Below are 17,522 nucleotides of genomic sequence, written 5' to 3' on the forward strand. Positions count from 1 at the left end.
GGTGGCCTCGCAGGGTCTCAGAGGGACGCGCTCCAGCAGGACGGCCCTCCGCTTCCTCCCGCAGCCCCTAGTCACCTGAAGTCCCCACGGATGCAGCGTGACCGGGGGTGGGAGGGTCCCCCATGCGTGTCCTTGTCCCCAGCTCCCATAGCTGCCTGCCTCCGGGCTCTGCCCAGTGCCAGATCGGCTAGCCATGCCGCAAGGGAAACAAAACTGTAGCCCACCAGGAGCCCCCAAATCAAGGCACACCCCTCTCTCCAGCCTCCCTCCCAAACTCACGTGGCGTCTTCTCTCAGGCCACCCCCAAGGGGCAGAGCTAAGCAAATGAGCGGCTCCCCCAAACCCACCCCAGCACGCCAGGCATCGGGACCAGCCGCCCCGGGAGCTCGCACCAAACGTGGGGACCTGGTCTTCGCAAGTGCTTTCAGGGGCCCAGTTTCCCGGAGGACGCGGCCGCTCTCCCAGCACCAGGGCCCCGTCCCACGCCTCCCCCCGCCCCCGCCCCTCGCTTGCCCTGACTTCACTAACAAAGGCTTCTTTCCCCCTTCCTGGGGTCCCTGCCTTTTCATCAGACCTGGCTGTCTTCCTTCTGCTTGGGGCCGTCTTGGCCTTTGTTTTCACAGACCTAACAGATGACAGCACTGCCCCCCTCTCCTGCCACTCACTCTGGGAGCTGCCCAACTGCCCCAACTGCGCCGACTCCGCTCCCTGCAAAGTCTCCCTGCTCTGAGTGCCACCCCCGCCCCCCGCCCTAGCAGAGGACAGGAGTCTCCTGTCAAGCAGGGACGACACCTGCTGGTGCTGAAACACCTCGCCCTCTCTGTGTGACAGGTAGAGACCCCAGGGAAAGAGAGAGAGAGAGAGAGACAGAGACAGAGAGACAGAGAGACAGAGAGAGAATGCGCGCCAACCCAGCCCTCTCCCTCTGGCTCTGGGGGGCACAGAAGGGAAGATGCTGGAGGCAGGGATTAACAATCCCGATGATAAAACAGAATAATGCTCCCTAAGTTTTCCAAAACACTTCTTTCGTCAGCAAGAAGGCTCCTCCTTGCCCCTTGAAAAAAGCCAGCAATGAGAAGGGCAGCGAGGTATGAAGCTGAACACAGGCTGACCTTTTCCTCCACTAGTCAAATCACCGAGCTCGACCAGGTAGGTGCACTGGGATTGTCGGCACCGAGGGCCGTCTGAATGCGGGCTGCACCAGTGCGCGCGGACAAGAAGCCAAAACGAGAGACACACGTCGTCCCGCCCAGACTCACGCGTGGATTGTTCTGGAGTCCGCAAAACAATTAATTCCCAGAGCCTCCAGGTGTCCTGGGGCGTGAAGGCAGCCGGAAGGGGCCAGCAGCCACCCTCGCTCTGCGGCCGCCTGCTCCAAGCCCGTTGCACGCTCGCCGACCACCCACTGGAGTTGACGCAGTGGAGAAGCCAAGCACCCAGGAGGTGAGCATCTCGACCTCTGCTCCCACCCCGACCTGCCTGCCCCTCCCCGCCCTCGGCGAGACTGTGCGGGGCGGCTCTAGGGCCTCCCGGCCTCCACGGAGAGCATCGTACCCTCCCCCAGGCGGGCGTGAAGAGGTGGGGTGAGATACCCCCACACACACACACGCATAAGGCCACGTGTGCGCACCCCCGAAAGCACACGACTGTTTTATTTTTACAGCTGGACAGGACTTTAGGAGGGATCGCGGGTATTTCGCCTCTGAAATAAACGGAGACACGGAGTGGTGGAGAAGATCACTCACCTGGGGAGGAAGCAGCTAGGACAGGCACCCAGACGCTTCGCCCCTGGGTCTCCCCTCCTTACCTCCCCAATCTACAGACCACTGAGACTGAAACCCCCACGCGGCGATGAGTGGGTCCGAACCACGGGCCTGTATGAAACGAGGGTTCCCGGCGTGAAGAAATGCCCAGCGCTCACCCGGAAAGGCCACCCTGCCACCCCATCTGCGTCTGGCCCCATCTGGTGGGCGTGGCTATTGTGACATGTGTCCCCCGGAGACTAGTCTGGACCCCACAGCTCCTGGGCGACCAGTCCAGGGACTACACAGATGCTGAGATCCAGCCTCCAACCGTCTGAGAGGGGGCGGCCGCCGTCTTGCCCACAAGCCTCACATCCACCCCCTTCCCCGTCCTCTCCCCAGCGTCACCCCCTCCCACTCCGAACACTGAACCCAAACGCAGAGGCAGGAACGCTGCCTCCTCGCTTCCTTCCTCCCAAATCCCCCCACCTGCTACCTCTCCTTCGTGCGGTCAGTCACCAGTGCCTGTGGGACCACATGACCCCTTTCAGCTCCATCCCGAGTTCCCCAAGCCACCCTCCCTCATGCCCCTTCCCCAGACCAGGCACCTGCTCACAGTGCTAGGAGCTTTCTGAGCTCCGCCCTCCTCCTGCAGGGTGGCCGTCTGCAGAGCCCAGGGGCGGCTGCTGTCCACAGGAGGTCAAGTCCTCACCGACCTCCCTCCTCCTCACTTCCCAGGGTTTCAGGGGTGGCCCTTGCCTTCCCGTTCATGCTCCAGGCAGGTCGGGTGGGACTGACCTCGAGTCCGGCCCTCGGCGGGCAGTCAAGGCGGACTCAGCCAGACACGGGGGAGTCCTACAGCCTCCTGCCCCTGGAATGCGACGTCCGACAGCACCAGCCGCTGCTGCGATGTGAGGACAGGCCTCGGAACTCGCCTGGACGGGCCGCACAGGAACGGAACGGGCAACTTGGAGATTTCAGGAGCCGTCCGCCCTCTCTCTCCCCTCCTCCCCGACTCACGCGCACACACAGGTCCGTCCCCCAGGCCCCAGCACCTGCCCTGAGCAGGGGAGGAGAGAGCCACAGGTTTGGGGCAGGAAGCTGGGTCAGGGTTATTCTCTAAGGCATTCCTGGGGGAGGGTCTTTCCTGGCTGGGCGCCTCCCTCCCCTCCCAGACGGGGCTGCGGTGGCTCCAGAGTCTCCGCCGCCTCCCCGCTGGAGCAGGTGCGCCCTCCGAGGGCCCACGTATCAGGGCCACGGACGGGGCAGACTGCAACACGTGGCTTTCCTCTCCTGGGCTCGGAGGCAGATTCTCAGACGGTGCCGGGGCGAAGGGGCCAGGCAAAGGCAGGCGGGGTGTGGGCACGCCAAACCCAGAGCCAGCACCGCAGGCAAGGGCCCAGCAGCCTCGGCCACGCTGTGACCTCGGTCCCCTCAGCACCCACAGGCCACCCTTAAGCTGACCTGAGCCACACAGCCTGACCTCTGGCTCTGCAGCGGGTGGAGGCACAAGACTCCGATGCGGCAGGGCGGGGACCTCAGGGGTGCCACTGCCGGGCGACACTAGGCGAGGCCTTTGCCTTCTCCGAGCCTGGCGTCCCAGGTCTGTGGGGTGCTGTGCCGATTGAGGAAGCCTTAGCGGGTGTTTGACACTCGTTGGTCCCACGCGAAGAGCTAATCATGGCAATTCCTGGTTTACACGACTGAGTGGAAAACTCTAGGCCACGTCTAGCAAAGGCTGCACCAGGTAGGTATGGCCATGGCCATATGTGGGAGCCAGGGTGCCAACACCCACACATACCCAGATGGGGCACACGCCAAGAGGGCACGCACGCACACACACGCACACACCCAGGTGGGGCGCGCACACACACGGTCAGGTGGCCAAATCTATCCATGACGTTTGTCGTTAGACCGAGAATCTTCTGAAACACACGCACGGCGGGGCCTGGCCCCCCTAGGAGGTGAGGTTTTCCTTCTCCAAACAGGCAGTAGAAAGACACTCGCGATTCCTCCCTGGCAAACCGAGACCAGCCCGCCCGAGAGCCTCCCAGTGACCTGGAGAGGAGAGGGCAGTTCCGGTCAGCTGCCCATGCTGAGATCCCCCTAAAAATGAGACGATGAGGCAAAAACCCAGAATGCCGACGCACCGGTCAGGCCACAGACCCTCCCCTCCCCCCGCCCATTCGCTCAGCCCCTGCTCTGCGGCTCCAAGTCTCTGCTGATGTCCCCACAGGGGGGGAAATAAAGGGGGTTTTGTCCTCCTTCCTCGGGTCTGACTGAGTTTATCTGACACTCCAGCTGTCTTTGTAAACTGAGTGTCCCAGGATAAACGCTCCCTTAAGAGTCCCTTGGCTGGGGACAGAGGGACCCTCTCCAGAGGAGAATGGGGAGCTTGTTCCGATGGTCTTTTAATATGGGGGGCGGGGTGTCACTGAGGACAGGCTTCCAACGGACTCTCACAGAAGGGTCTCTGTCCCCAGGCTACAATGGAGGGAATTCTTAAAGACACAGATGCCAAAGGGGGAAGGAGGGTTTTTTTTTCCCCCCTAAGAGGAGGGGAGGGAGGTTAGGACGGGAAGGAGGGGGCGTGGCGAGGACGGCTCACTCCCCAAAACAGCTCGGGTCCTGACAAGGCATCTCAGCCTCAAGAGCAGGTAAAAGGCCAGCAGGTCAGCGACCCCACAGAGTGGACTTCTACTTGCGTGGCTGCTTGCTTTGCGGCTGCTGGCCCGCCTCCCAAATCCAGGACAGGAACCCCCCCTTCCTAAGCGAAGGGCCCTCTTTACATCGCCCTGAAAGATCAACCCTTTGAAGGCAGTTCAGCACAAACGTTCAGTGTGGAAAGGGGGAGGCAGAGTGTCCCAAGGCTCTTAAATAAAAAGAACTCTCTCCGGCCACAGGGCGAGGAGGGTAATTTACTCTTCTAGGTGTTTATTTTTTTTTTTGGTGCAAGGTCACCCTAACGCATTTCCGAAGACATCCCAAACTATCACAAATGATGTTTCAGAAAGACCGCCCCGTGAGGCTGTCCTCTGGTTTGATTTCCAGGACGTTTAACCGAGAACCTCTCCAAGAAGCTGAACAGTGTAGCCAAAGGGGCTGGGGGTGGCGCTGCTTCTGGGCTCCCTTGCTCAGGGCCACCTACAGAAAACAGGAAGACATGGAGACATCCTCTACGCTGCAATTAGTCGAGGGACCATCTAGTACACGTCCAAGGTGCGCAGGAGGAAACTGAGGCCCTGGGATGTGACGTAATTTGCCCGAAGCCACAAGGCAGATGAGGAGACCGAAACTGGGCAGAAAACCAGGACTCTGAGCTAGCCACCACGGTAAGGCACAAGGGACTGAAATGTGCAATGCTCAGGACACCCCGAGCAAAGCCCGGTGACATCTTCTGAAAGCAAGACTCGTGGTTGTTTTTCTGAGGGAATGTGCTAGGCGAACCTAGCTGGAATCGCAGATCCACCGTCCACAGCCACACAGCTGCAAAACGGCAGAGCAGGGTGGCCTTTGCCCTGCCGCGTCACCGAGCACATACTGTCTTTACTGGTCAGTGTCAGGCCAGGCGCTACGAAACCAGAGGAGGTACACCTCTGATTATTGAAGAAAAACAGATCTGTGCATGTGAAACAACCTGGACAGCAACATAACACAATATAATAATAATTAGCAATAGAATATCAGTTTATAGGCCATGAGCACTATAGAAGCCCAGGGAAGGGAAAGATTGGCCGACAGAGGAAAACAGAGCTTGCACCCCAGTAGTGAGTTTATTCAAGTATAATCTGGGCAGCCGCTGGACAAGAATACTGCATTCTATGTCCCCTCCACGTGTGTCGCTGAGTCTGCACTAAGAGAAAAAATGGAAGAAGAGGCAAAGAGGACACAGCCCGTGAGCAAAGGAGCAGCTAACAGGTCACAGGGAAGAACAGGGTGACACAAGCCCACTGTAGACCACCCTCCCCCCAAAAAAGAGCTAACCTCATGGCCTCGCCTCCCCACACCCCACTCCTGCCTGCCCTCTCAGGCCAACAGAGGGGTCCCCAGGGCTGGTCACTCGCCATATCTGTCTTGCACATGAGATTGCACGTGCCACTTTTACAGACGCCACCTCCCGTAAGCCAGTGGAGGTCAGAAGTGGACTGGACCCCTCGCACAGAAAATAAAAACTGTCTTCCCCAATTAAATCCAGGCCCATCAGAAAACAGATGCGACCCTCACCCGAGCAGATAGCACTACGGAGCTGGTCCATTCCGTTAAGGCGCACACGGGTGTAAGCCAAGAAGGGGAGAGACGGCGGGAGGAGGAATCCGAGATCCAGTTCACCCGGTCCCATGAATGAGACACGCTCCGACGCCCGCGCCCCTCCCCCAACCACGAGGCCACACAGGCTCCGTTCTCCACCCTCCCAATCGTGCCAATAAAAGGTTCTTTGTGCAGAGGACAGAGTGCACCGCGGCTGACACGGGAGGAGGAATCTCACCTGGCCCTCATCCCACTTGCGGGCGACGCCGGTCCGGCAGCACACAGCTCCCTCCGATTTCCAACGGGGGCTGGCCTCGCCAGAGATCTGCTCTGAACGCTCAGCTAGGCCTGGAGCTCCCCAAGTAAGATGCGTTCAGCACCATCCTGGAGGTGACTGCAAGTTAGAACCCTGCCTCGCAACGCGGCACCCAACGCCGCGACAATGGACTCGTCCGCTCTCCGGTCCCGCCCATGCCCGCGCGTGCGACATCCAACCTTACGCGCCCTCTTCCGCAGACGCCAGCATCTCCCAGGAACCATCCCTCCAAACGCCTGCGATGGCAGGAAATAGAAAATGTGATGGGATTCAACTCGGCACGCTCGATCCTGACTCCACGCGGGCCGGCTGGAAGAGGGTGTGCTCCAAACAAATCGGCTTTTCCCGGCGTAGAGAGGAACGTGTGAATGGCAAAACAGAAGAGGTCGGGTGGACATGGGGGACAAGCCTGGAGCCAGGGAAGCTGTCGGTGAGAGCATCTCATCCGGGAAGACCCCAGCAGATGAGACCTACAGTTAACGTCGGGATTAGTTACTTTAACACTGACTTCGCTGTCCTATCTGCAGAGGAGAGAGGGGTTTCCTTCCAGCTCTCCTCCTGAAAGCATGCAGGCCCCACCTCCGCCGGGACAGGGAGGAAGAAACATCATTTACACTTGCCAGTGGGTTTTGGGGGAAGAAGTGAAGGATGAATCATAGCTATCGAGACATTATCACATCCATTTGACTTGTGACTTCTAGCACTTTCTGAGAAGCAGGGATGCAAGCTTGCAGCTAGATGGACAGTCACGTGCTGCTGGCTTTGCCGCTGACCAGCAGGGTGACTTTGGACAAGTACCTTAAGCCCTGGGAGCCTTGGCTTCCTCATCTACTAAACAGGGCCATACAAAACACACAGCTAGCTTGCGTCCTAGGACATCCATCGCCTTGAGGACATAGTAATCACCCCTCTTCTCCCACTTCAACACCCTCCCTAAAAAGGCCATTCGGACTCCAGCTTCAGAGCAGGAATAATCTATCAGCATGACAAAGGGCCTTTTCCTCACAACGCCAAACGAGGACAGCTGGTGGCACCTCCAGGACAGCATGGGTTCCTGTAAGAGCTCACGCAGCCCATGAGCATGACTCACTGCTCCTCAAACAAAGCCTCCCTGTGTGGCGTGCAGACAAAGCAGGCAAACTAGGGTCCCCCACCTTGAGCTCAGAGGCCTGGAGGTCAAGGCTGCTGTCTAACATGCAGCCCCCAAAAGCGGGGGCACAAGTTGGCACGTGAGTGTACACACCCACTGGGGCACCCATGGAAACCCACGTGTGTGTGGCAGCTCCTGGACCAGCCCCCTCTCGAGCCAGACTGGGTGCTCAGTCTCCCCACTGGGCTGCCCAGCGCAGGAACTCAGAAGGAAATCCGCAGGAGTCCCTCAGCCCGGCTCCCGTGATCTGACTTTTCACACCTGGGATGGACCAAAATTTGCCTCCGCAAGGGAGGCCGGGAGCAACGCCACTGGTCACTGCCCGGAGCTTGGGACGGTGTTTTGTTTGCTTTGGAGAAATCTCAGGGATGAGGAGCCATTCCAAGCATCAAGTTGCTATGCCAGCAGGAACGCTTTTGTGCAGGTAATGAGACCCCGGTCATGGGTGGCCTAGTGCGAGGCTGGACTTTGGGTCCCGAGTCCCCAGTGGAGCAAAACGAGACCCTCGGGAACAGAGATCGGAGGAGGAAGGCGCTGCTGGCTTCGCTCATTCATCAGCTTCACTCATTCGTCAGCGCTGACAGCGTTAGCGCGCCCCGGAGGCACTGAGGATACACAGGTGGGCGGATGGCCTGCCCCCCCCAACCCACTCCGTGTGTCACCCCGTACCCCAATTCCCTCATTATCCGCCTTTGGTGTTGCCTCAACTCCTATCAGGTCTCAGGTCCCATTTGCGGAACCCCAGGGGGCTCTGGGAGGGAAGCTGCCTCCCCCGCAGACCCGGGTGTGAGGCATGTGACTGCAAGAGAGCCTATCGACCCGTCCGTCCCCCTGGTCCGGGGTCGGCCGGCAGGAATGCCGAGACAGAGCCGTTCTCTCGCTCTGGGCATCTAGAAGCAGGAGGCCTGCGAATGCGCCTGCTCTTTACGTCCCACCAGGGAAGTACAGCTAAGACGAAAAGAATTAGAGGAAAACAGAGAGCCGACAAATCACCCCAAAGCACGAGCCCTAGGCTTCAGTTATACGAACAGCCCAAAACTCATTCGTTTCAGCCAGTTAGGGTTGGTTTCCCTGTAACTTGTACTAATAGTAACTTGTAGTAAAGGGGACAGGTACTAATGTCCCCTTCCAGGCCCTGCAGACTGAAAATTAAGACTGTGGAGCCCCTTACTCCGAGCCCGCGAACGGCTGGCTTCTCCCTCCCTCCCGACATAACGGACGCCCTGGTAGCTGAGGCTGGTCGGCGAATCATACTTCTTGAACCCTTACGCAGGGACGTAGATGGAACTGGGTTGGGGCGTAAAGTTTAAGGGACAGGTGACATTGAATGACCAGTCTGAACCGTGCGTGCAGCCACGCAGCCTCTTCCACAAGCCCATGCCCTACAGACAGACACCCAGGGTGACAAGGGCAGAGGGGAAGGGTCCAGAAAAAGGGGAATGAGCTGGGTTCGAAACACAACGCCGGAGCCGGAGCGAAGCGGACAGCAGTTCCAGGAAAGGCGGAAAAGCCCAGTGGTCAAGTTGGAATGACAAGCCAGGGCCACCTCAGCTCCCTGGTTAACCGCATTCCTAGTTTCCGCTTAAGAAATTTAATTAAAAACTCAAACAGCAACGTGTCCCAACTGGCTTGCCGGTGGCCACAGATTCCCTCGGATTCAGAGAAACTTCCCTCGGCGTAACCCTGGGCCACCAAATAAATCTGGTGTGACGTCATGGGTGCAAGTCACGGGGAGGGGAGGGGGGAAGGCACCCTCCCCACCTTCCCGCCCCCTAGAGAAAAAGAGCCACCGGACGTGGGATGCGCCCCTGTCACCCCAGCCACAGCGACTACAGCTACGTTTCTTGCTGTTTCCTTTTAAAAATAAAACAAAATATCATGATGGAAAGAAAAACAAAAAGGAAGAAGAGCCACATTCGTGGTGGCTCGAGGGCACCAGGTCACATTCTCCCCGCCACGTGGGCGAGGGTAGAGAGGATGTGAGAGGCAAAGCGGTGGGAAACTGGGGAGCAGACGGTCAGTCCCGGGGGACAATGAAACCGCCCACCGTCCAAGCCTAATCCAGCCACCCAACCCCACCCCGTCCCCAGCCGAGAGGCCAGACACACGCTCGGGACGTGCGATGACACACCGGAGCAGGCTGGGATTTCAGGGCTCATGCATAGTTTCAGGAGGAAAACTCTAGAAAGGGGGTGACCGTCTTTACCCAGCCGCTGACTCGCGCTCCCCACCGGAGCCACCACAGACATCTGACATGTCACCACCGAGCTCAGAAAGGCATTGCTTAAGCCGCTCAGCTGGGCAGAAAAGGGTTCTACAGAAAAATAATTGTTCGACATTTTTGCAAAAAAAAACACCACACTCGGCAAACTTCATGTATGAAATCTGACCATGCAGGACAAGTGGGCAGAGAGGATTCAGGCCTCCCCACTCCCCCCAACTCCAAGGCTTCCAAAATATTCACTTTTCAGAGCGTGTGCGGGGTTAGGAGTTAGGGGCCGGTCTGCCGGGTCAGGATCTACCTGCATCACTTCGCTCACCTGCGCCTTAATGTCTCTTCTGGAAAATGAGGATGACAGCCGACTATTTCACCAGGTTGAGGGTCATGGACGGGATATGCGCACAAAAGCACTTGAAAACTTCCAGTGCAAATAGTCCGAACCTAAGGAACTTGCAAAATTGCCACACTTCTTAATTTAGAAAGAACAGATGCAGTGTTTGGGGGGCTGAGCTCCCCCACGTACCTGCTGCTGTCCCGTGTCCCGGGGCACTCAGCTCGTAGTGGAGAGGCTTTCTCAAAGATAAAAGGAGATGCCACAGGCTCCCAGAATGTACACGGGGAAAAAAAAAAAAAAGATTCTAACCAACCTGGTCAATCTGCCTTTAAAAGTAGTTAAGTGCCACTCTATACCCACTGGAATGGCTATCATCCAAAAATAAAATTTAAAAAAAAGTGTCGGCTCAGATGTGGAGAAATTATAAACCCTTGGGCGTTGCCGGTGGGAATGTAAAATGCTGCAGCTGCTGTGGAAAACGGTACGGTGGCTCTTCCAAAAATTAAACAGAATGGTTACGCGACCCTGCAATTCCACTCCTGGGCATGCACATCAAAGAACCGAAAGCAGGGACTCGAACAGGCATTGCGCGCCCACGTTCGTAGCGGCGTTATTCACAGGAGCCGAAAGGTGGAGGCAAGCGTCCATCAACAGGTGAACGGATACACGAATGGTGGTCTCTGCTCATAGTGAAATGTTATTCACCCTTCCCATGGAAGACACACGCTACTGCACGGATGGACCTTTGTCCTTTGTATCTGACTTATGTTCATCCTTAATTTATGCTAAGCGACGTAAGTCAGACACAAAGGACAAATACTGTATGATTCCACTTACACGAGCTACCTACAGTAGTCAAATTAATAGCGACAGACAGGAGAACGGGGCTGGGGCCGGGGTGGGGAGTTAGTGTTTAGTGGGCTCAGAGTTTCCGTGTGGGATGATGGACAGCGGTGACTGACGGTCACAGGACAACGTGACCGGGCACCGTGCTATTTACTGCACACTTAAAAACGATTGAGATGGTAAACTTCACGTCCTGTACATTTCACCACAATAAAACACGGTTAAAATGTTTAAAAATTAGTTAAGCGAAGAGGAAACGATAATTGCCACTTGTGCTCCTGAGGCCAGCATCTCAGACACCTGCCCTTCAACGCCCGGAGCTCAGCAGAACCCCTCCCCGCTGAGGCTGCTAAATCGGTCATCTTCCCTCTGGCCCTGGGACCACCAGAACCCATGTGCCGAAGAACTAAAGCGACTCACACCAATGTCGGAGAACCATCGAGCAGGCACTCAATGGCTGTAGAATCGACGAGAGGGGAAGTCTACGGCAAACAATTGGAAAGGCGCCTATAATAAGGGAAAGAATACACCACGGATGGCTCAAAAGCATGGCCGAAATCGCTAATGAATTATCTGACAGGCACAGATGGTCTTTCCTGAACTGTCTCACCCGGCTTCTCAGTCCAACGAAAAGAAAGAAAAAGGACAGAAATCGCTCCAGTGAAATGGGGTCAAGGGCCCACTTTTTAGGCCAAGGAAGTGGTTTTGAAAAATCAGACCATGTAAGAGGCATTTTCCAAACCACTGGCGGGAGCAGGGGCAGTGGCGGGGGGTGAGGGGGCGGTTCACAGACCTAAGGGAAGAGACCGAAGGTCTGATTTATTTCTGGAGACCCAGAACTGTTGTCCCTTTATCACTTGCACAAATGTAGCCACTTCTGTCTTAACCAACTACAAAAGGTGCCTGGTTTGAAGACTTCTATGTCAAAACCTGTAGCAACAAACCAAATACGGGAGGAGGTGATGATTCACGCTACAAAAAGAATTCTTTGACAGAAACTCGCCACTTCAGCATTCCTCTAGGCTGCGTACTTCCTCGGGGCCTCTCACACATCATGTGATCAGCCTGGATCAGTTTGGCATAGACGTTTTGCTGGGCACAAAGCTGGTCTGTCAAGCGAGGGAGCCCCAGTAAAGTTTGAACAGAGCATCTTTGGCCAATGACAGCGTTCAAAGAGAGGAAAGCCACCCAGGACCATTGCAGTCCTCACAGAGCGAGCTAGGCACATCTGCCACGTGAAAGACGGGTTCTAGCTGGTGTGGGGGAACCCCAGTGCTCCACGATGACAAGTGTTCATCGCCTCGGATAATGCCAGCCAGACGTAGCGGTGGCCTCTGGGGGCACACGGACAAATGCACTGGGAAGCCATCTATGAAAGGGTACCTTCCAAGCTCTGGAGGAACTGACGCTTCCCCCACCCCATCCCCCTCCGCCCTCACCCAGGACAGGCTGCAGATCTAATTTACTCTGAAAGCCCAGAAATGCAGTTCCTTTACCTTCTGCCTAAATGCAGTCTTTTCTGTCTTAACCAAGTACAAAGGGCATCTGATTTCAAGACGTCTATGTCAAAACCTGTACCAACAAACCAAATAAGTGTGTGTGAGAACCCAGATCGGGTGGAGTAAGCCAGGAAGGCTTCCTGAAGGAGGAGGGGGAAAAAGCCGCTTTGTGGCTGGGTGAGCTTCAGTAGGAAGAAGTTCATTCAATTCCGGCTTTAACTGCCAAGAAGTCAATCAAGTTGGTTTCTTAAAGCATCCATCAGTATTGGAATGGCCTGGGCAAGTTGTTAAAAATGCAGATCTCTGAGCTCCCCTCCCCCCAGGCACACCAAAATAGAACCTCTAAAATTAGGGAAAGGGTGGAGAGAGCCGAAAGAATACTCATTTTTACCAAGTTCTCTAAGCAACTCATTCTTCTGTAAACCACAACTTGAAGGCCTGCGGGGCTGGTTAGGGGAGCAGTAAGTCTGAACTGGGTCCTCTTTGACTGAGATAGAGTGGCAGCTCCTGAGGAGAAGGACCCACGAGGGGACACGGAGGAGAGGGACAAGGCAGGCGTAGACAGAAGGCTGTTCCAGAACTGCTCAGCCACAGCATCCCCAGGCCCTCTCCCGCTGAGACTGCCTGCTATGATCCTCACTGGAGCTGGCTGGTTACTGCAGCCCAGTGCAGGGGGGAGGCCGGCGGGGGGCGGGGGAGAGAGGGGATGGACACCTTTCAGTTTACAAGCTATAACAGGGAGGCGGGGAGCATTTCAAAGAGGAAAACGAAAATCAAGTCTAGGCAACCAACCGTATGCAAACAGTAACAGAGAAACTCTATCTGGACAACCGAGGTCAGTTTTGTTGAGATTTCAGTAACCTCAAAACGTCCTTATTCCACACAAACGTCACCTGTACTCAATGCAGGTGACCACTCTGAGCTGGAGCACGCAGTGATACTGGAAGCAGGTAGCCCGAGTTCACATGTGCATTGTGGTGGGAGGTGCAGACTAATGGGGTCCCAGTTTGGGGCGGGGCGGGGGAGCAGAAGAAGAGCCTCGATTTCTTGCTAGCCTCTCTCATGCAGAGACACTCAGCCAGCCTCCATCGACATCAGTCCCTTCCGAAAAACCCGAAAAACCCCTTTGAGCTGCGTCCCCTCACCCCTCTCAGGAGAATTAAGTCCCCTAGAGAAAAAGGGAGATCACTTCCTGGCCTAAGACTGCTTGACAATACCCTAAATCCATTCCAAGGTGAGAGCAGAAACCCATGTTCCTTGAAACCTGCGCAGGCAACCAGGAAATGCATTTTGCTGGGTTTGCACACTGAGCACCCAGCACACCAGCTGCTCGGTGGCGTGAGTCACCGGCACAGGCATGGGTGCAGGACTCGTCAAAGGCGGACCCGGGGCTTGGTGGCTCACTGCTCTCACGCACACCGGATGCCATCCATCCACCTACCCCAGAAGACGTGTTAGGACAGATCGGATTAGAACTCGGTCTTTACTAAAGAACTCGCTCCTGGTAAGGTTTTGGGGAGAAGGCAGGCGGGGAATGCGCAGAGATGCTTCTCCTGGGTAGGGTCAGGGCCCCTCTGCCCTCCGGGCCAGGAGGGTCTCACCTGCTCTGTGGCCATAAACAGGAAGGAGGGGCAAGGTGACCTGGGGAAGGAGATGGAGGGGACTTCTCAACTGTGAACCTTCTCCAGATTAAGTCCTTGACCCCCGTGTAGGCACAGCCCCTTGAGTTTGTGATTCTGCACTGTATGCTCACACATTTGCTCAGAAGGTAGATCGGGAGTCACCGTTCTCATCCCCCACCAAAAAAATAAATAAATGAAGTTGGTGGGAGGAAACTTTCGAAGGCGATGAATGTTTAAGGCATGGATTTGGGGTTTTCATGGTATATACGTATCACCAAATTCATCGAGTTGTATGTATTAAAAATGTATAGCTTTTCATGTGCCAATCATACCTCAATAAAGAGGTTTAAAGAAGAAAAAAAAAAGATGGTCTGAACCACTCTCGACTCCCGTTTTTTGTTTGTTTGGTTTTTTTTTTGTTTTGTTTTTTACAGGACGGCGTTTTCTGCAATGCAGGATCTTGAATCACAAGAGGAAAAAAACTGAATAAAGCCTGGAGATTCGTTCGCGGCGTCCCATCTGTGAATTCTCTGGGTTTGATCATCAGGCTGTGTTTCGTGTAAAATGTTAACATTTAAGGAAGTTGGGTGAAGGGCATAGGGGAACTTCACGTACTATTTTTGCGACTTTTCTGTAAAGTTCGATCTATATCAAAATCAAAGTTAATTTATTTTTAAATGACAACATTTTTAATCCAACTGCCTAGTAAATCTTAATCTACGGTATGGCTAACTAACATAATTCATATCACAAAAGGGAAGGCAAATTCTACCAATCTCATAATGCTGATCAACTCTCTGCTGCAGGAAAAACAAACCAGAACAAAACAAAACAAAAAAAACCCAATGAGTCCTGACTGCCAGACGTGGGCATTATCTCAGGGATGAGGGGTGCTCCCTTCCCCCAAGCCCACTTCAGCAAGTTCCACCAAGAGGAGCATTCCTCTTACTTTGGACATGACTCTGACTTAAAGCGAAGACAGTGTGATTCCTAGGAATTTTCAAAAGAAAATGATCCCCAAAGGGGACAAATCCTTATGCACAAAAGCAGCTCACCAACGCATTATTTCTAAAGGTAAAAATCTGGAACCATCTTAGTGCCCAACAATGGGAAATCATCAAGCAAATTACGATATGGCGCCTGTGTCAGGATACAGTCATCGCATGGGGAAACAACCAAATAAAATCAGGGGCGGGGGGAGCAGGAAATGTCATGTATATTGCAGAGTTTCAACAATGAGGAAATATGTCCAATTGCTTGGGAATTGGGTGGTTTTCCCGCTTTTTCTTTTTTTTTTTTTTTTTTTTTGGTTTTCTATAAAATATAAAGAGCACGGATTACTTTAAAAATCAGACCTGTACATCTGTGGAGCAGCAGGTCATCAGCGGGACAGTTTCAACAGTCGCTCTCCCAGGGTGGGGGGCGGGACGCCCACAGCAAACATTGTGACACCAGTGTGGGCAGTTCCAGGGACTTGGTGTGGCCAGAGGCAAAGCTAAGCACCTACCAAGGGAGACCCCTGACAGCTTCCAGAAGTTTTCCATGCAGATGGGACTTCTGGGTGTGGGAACGGATCTTCACCGACAGGCTGCCAGTAGGGCCGGGGGAGGGGAGGGAATCCCACGTCTGGGAAAGCATCTCAGGAAAACCATCGTCAAGGGGTTAAGTCCTGAGGTTGGGGACAAGCGCCAAACAGGGAGAAGGAAAAAGAGGGCCCTGGTTTATCTGTGCATCAAGGTAGACTGGCTCAGTCATTCATCTGACGAACGTGTGCTCCGCGCTTACTCAGTGACAGGTACCCCGCGGCCCCGAACAGCGCCGACACAAAAGGACAAGGAAAGGAGGGATGAGGGATACAGGAGCGATCCGCTTTCAGTTCAGGGCTCACGACTCAGCCCCCTCCCCACGTGGGCCAGGAAACTTCCTCCATGAACACGTTGGGTGAAGGGGGACACGACACGGGGACGCACGGGACCCAATTCCTGCCACTTCCCAGACATTCAGAAACCTACCCACACCATACCGCCGTCTGCCTGACGGGCGGTCCGGTCCTTGCAGTAAAGCCGACCAGGGACATCCAGAAACACCCCCGTCCCCCACCCCCGGCGGTGAGGGGGACTCGGCCCAGTCGCCTTTCCCAAGCACTGCGCCCCAGTCGCATTCTGGGTCGCCAGTGGCCAGACGCCAGGAGCTTACCCGGGCGGCTCCGCTCCCGAAGTAACGGGCCCCGGAGGGTGCCCAGGCGAAAAGGTACGTGCAAGGGCTGCCCGGAGCGCCGAGGACGCCGAGCCTTGCCCAGGCTGGGCTCGGCCCCGCGGGGCAGCCAGCAGCCCGGCTCGGGGCGCGGCGAGCTGCAGGGCGACAGCCGAGAACGCCCAGGGTGGGCGCCGACCACCGCGACCCGGGCGACCAGCTGCCCCTTGAGACAGAGGGACGGCCAAAATGTCCTCCGAGAAGATCCCAACGACAAGAAAACAAAATTTTCACCTCAGAACCTCGAGACGTCGGGAGAGAGGGGGACGCGGAGGGGCGGGGGCGCCGAGACCAGGGAAGCCCCTCCCCCGAAGGGCAGGGGGACTTACCTCGCGGCGAGCGACGCGACAGTCGCGGGGAATGAATCAGTCCGCGGATGGATCCTCCGAGCCCGGCCGATGCGCACCAAGTAATCCACGTTGGGGGGTCCGGAGCCCCGCGCCCCGGTCCACACACGTCGCCCAAGGCCGAAGAGCTGGCACCGGCCTCTGCGCTCGGGACCCGCGGAGATCGCGGGGAGCGGACTGGCTGGGGCGCCCAGAGGCCGCGTTCCCGGGCTCGGGATCGGCCGCGCGACCCCGGTGGGTCGCCGGGCGCCCCGCGGACCGCGGCGAGCGCATCCCGCCTCCTCGCACGGGCCGAGCATCCGGCCCGCACGCCGCTCCTCGCCTTCCTCGGCTGCGCATTGCCCGCGCGGACCCGATTCCCGCCGGAACCCGTCTGCCAGACCCAGGAGAGCGCCAAGGGCAAAGCCGCTCTCGACCTCGGGTTTGCGGGTCTGCGGGGCCCCGGCAGTGTGGGGTGGGCGCCCGCAGGGCAGGCCAGGGGCGGCCCGGGGCGGGGAGCGCGGAGCGGCGGCTTCTGGCTGTGGCAGCTGCGTCCAGCAGGCCCCACCGGGAAGCCGCGATCCCGCGCCGCCTCCGCGCTCTGCCCCGGGCCTGGCCATTCGGCCCTTATATACCAGCCGGTCCCGCGGCGGGGCGGGGCGCAGTGGGCGGGGCGCGGGGAGGGTCGGCGAGGCTGGGCGAGCTGCCTCCTGGGAGTTGTAGTTCTGATTTCCCAGGCGCAGCAGAGGCAGAACAGCTGCAGGAAGGGTTGAGGTCCGCGCGCCCCAGCTGTCCTCCCTCGCGCCCTCGCCTCGTAGATGCAGCTGGGATTCCACCTCATTGTCAACTCTGTGAGGTCTAGGCTGACCTTTGCGCATAACGTGGGTCTCATCATTCCCTAAATGCCGCCCACGATGACAATCCGTTGTAGTCCGGGAGTCAGACAAACCTGGCTAGGCTGCAAT

At 56.6% G+C, this 17,522-nt stretch overlaps 1 long non-coding RNA gene across 3 annotated transcripts in view; it reads right to left on the reverse strand.

Moving 5' to 3' along the window:
- Positions 1-17,147, reverse strand: part of LOC107510272 — a 166,502-nt gene extending 149,355 nt beyond the window's left edge. For all 3 annotated transcript variants that reach the window (XR_004951645.1, XR_004951646.1, XR_001596756.2), the window contains exon 1: positions 16,561-17,147. This is a non-coding gene — a long non-coding RNA (uncharacterized LOC107510272). The remainder of the gene's footprint in view (positions 1-16,560) is intronic.
- Between the last annotated feature and the right edge of the window lie 375 nt (positions 17,148-17,522).

The sequence above is a fragment of the Rousettus aegyptiacus genome, unplaced genomic scaffold (assembly GCF_014176215.1).
Source record: "Rousettus aegyptiacus isolate mRouAeg1 unplaced genomic scaffold, mRouAeg1.p scaffold_m13_p_6, whole genome shotgun sequence".
Taxonomy (NCBI): Eukaryota; Metazoa; Chordata; class Mammalia; order Chiroptera; family Pteropodidae; genus Rousettus; species Rousettus aegyptiacus.